A 2644-nucleotide genomic window follows, 5' to 3' on the forward strand; every position below is an offset into this window, starting at 1 on the left:
CCCTGCGCCCCCCCCCTGTCCCGCCACGCTGGGCGCCTTCTCGGACGTGCTGGTCCGCTGCGAGGTGTCCCGCGTGCTGCTGCTGCTGCTCCTGCAGCCGCCGCCCGCCAAGCTCCTGCCCGAGCACGCCCACACCCTGGAGAAGTACTCGTGGGAGGCCTTCGACGGCCACGGGCAGGACAGCGGCGGCCAGCTTCCCGACGAGCTGTTCCTGCTGCTCCAGTCCTTGGTCATGGCCACCCACGAAAAGGACACGGAAGCCGTCAAGTCGCTGCAGGTGGAGATGTGGCCACTGTTGAGTGCCGAGCAGAACCACCTGCTTCACCTGGTTCTGCAGGAAACCGTCTCGCCCTCGGGACAGGGCATCTGAGGACTCACGGGACCGAAGGGACTCTGCCTGGGACCAAGCCGCGCGCGTCTCCCTTGGCGTTGGGGGCAAATACAGGACGGGCATCCCGGCACAGTTCTGCCTTGCTTCCTCTCGTTCGTCTGGCCGCCGTGGCCACGTAGTGCGCTGGCAGTTCCGTGGGTCCCGAAGACTTGTCTCCATCACAGAGGGCGGGAAAAACAACCAGGACAGCGGGATAGAATTGGGACGGGACACAGGCCTCTCCTCCCCGAGGCTGCAGCGTAAACAGGAGAACCCCCTTGGGGTGCCTGGGTGGTTCTGTCGGGAGTCTGACGGCAGCTCTGGTCATGATCTCCCTGTTAGTGAGTTTGAACGCTTCCCCCGCCCCGGGGTGGGGGGTCCCGCGCTGACAGCCGGGAGCCTGCTTGGGATTCCCTGTCCTCTCCCCCCTCGCACCCGTGCTCGCTCGCTCGCTCGCTCTCAGTATAAATAAAGGGAACCCCGTATACCTTCTTGCACCCAACTCGCCCTACAGATTTCTTGCGGAGGATTTCATTTTGCACAGTTCTGCCTAAATACTTAAGCTATAGGGTTTTTTTAAATCATGATCTCACTTCTTCGCGCCTATCAGTGTGCGTGTGGGATCGCCCAAGTTGTTTCATCCTTCCCATACGTCTTCCTGGGGATCATTTCATTCGTACATCGTTGTTGCTCCAGCCCTGAATCCATAATAAAGCCGTTCTGATGCTCCTAGCCTGTGGTGTAGCTTTACTTCGTCCGTAATGTGGGAACAGCTTCTCTACGAAGCAGGAAGTAGAAAAACAGAGAGTTCTGGTTCAGGTCCGTGATGTATCCTCTCATTTGAAACGGACAGCGTGCCGAGGATTCATGCAGGCTGTGCCCCGCAGAGGCCGTTTGCGATGTGGTCCTTACTCAAGAGAGCTGCCACGCAAATGTGTCTGGTGCAAGGTTGGGGGGTGGGGGCGGGAACGTTGTAATGCCAGTGGGTCACAGGTGCGTTGCAACTCACAGCTCCGGTGTCAGGTTCTGTTCTCAGGGGTATGCCTAATGCGTGTGAGAGCCTGTATTCGTGGCGGGGACCTTTCTGTAACTCTTCCCTCCAACGTGTAGAGTCAGCATGGTTCTTTGGTATTGGGTGGTCACCTACGTGACAGACGAGGTCTTTGTTGCCCAGGAGCAGGGCGGCATCCCGTTTCAAAATACTACATTTCCAAAGCTTTTTGGTCCAAGCGTTCCATGGAGACGTTGCAGTCTGGGGGTTAATTCAGTTTTATTTTCTTTACAGTGTTGAGAGTGATAACAGAACTCTTCAGAATATGATCTCAATCGTTCAGCTTTGGGAAAGTGCACCCTTTAAGCTGAAGTTGTATACGGTACTGACGTCTTGGAGTGAGATGGAAGGACACGGTTCGGTGGCAGGTTTGCCTTAGTTTGGGTGCATCGCGGGGGGTGGGGGGCGCGTACAGGTCGTCACCGTGAGGGAAGTGCGTCAGAAGGGGTGGGACTGGTAGCGTAGTCTTTCCCACTTCTGTTTCAACAGAATGTGGAAGCAATAGGTGAGGACACGGGGGACAGGCCCACCTGAGACGGACTCGGCCAGCATTCCCGCGCTCGCGCTTGTCTGCCAGGAAGGGCCTTTCGGAGCCCTGGAAACCCCATCTGATTGTTTGCAAAAGGGGTGTCAGGGTGTCAGACACATGAGAAGATGCCTGAAATCACTCGTCATCAGGGAAATGCAAGTTAAAACCACAGTGAAATAGCCCCTCACACCTGTCAGAATGGCTAAAATACAACACACGAGAAACAACGTGCTGGCGAGGATGTAGAGAAAAAGGAACCCTCTTGCGCTGTTGGTGGGAATACAAACTGGTGCAGCCGCTCTGGAAAACAGTGTGGAGGCTCCCCAAAAAGTTAAAAATAGAACTACCCTACAACCCGGCAGTTGTGCTACTAGGTATTTACACAAAGAAAATGGAAACACTAATTCAAAAAGACACATGCGCCCCTATGTTTATTGCGGCATTATTTACAATGGTCGAAATGTGGAAGCGAGCCAAGCGGCCATCCATAGACGAATGGATGAAGAAGACCTACATATAGAAACACACGGTGGACTATTACTCGGCCATAAAAAGGAATGACATCTTGCCGTTTCCAACAACATGGATGCATCTAGAAGGTATAATGCTATGTGAAATGAGCCAGTCAGAGAAAGACAAATACTGTATGATTTCACTCATGGAATTGAAGAAACAAAAGATCGAGGAAGAAAGA

The 2644-nt window shown here is 54.2% G+C and overlaps 1 protein-coding gene across 1 annotated transcript in view; it reads right to left on the reverse strand.

Annotated features, from left to right (window-relative positions):
* F8 (coagulation factor VIII) overlaps nt 1–2644 on the reverse strand; it is a 118072-nt gene that overhangs the window by 13524 nt on the left and 101904 nt on the right. The window lies entirely within an intron of this gene.

The sequence above is a fragment of the Crocuta crocuta genome, unplaced genomic scaffold (assembly GCF_008692635.1).
Source record: "Crocuta crocuta isolate KB4526 unplaced genomic scaffold, BGI_CrCroc_1.0 scaffold1015, whole genome shotgun sequence".
Taxonomy (NCBI): domain Eukaryota; kingdom Metazoa; phylum Chordata; class Mammalia; order Carnivora; family Hyaenidae; genus Crocuta; species Crocuta crocuta.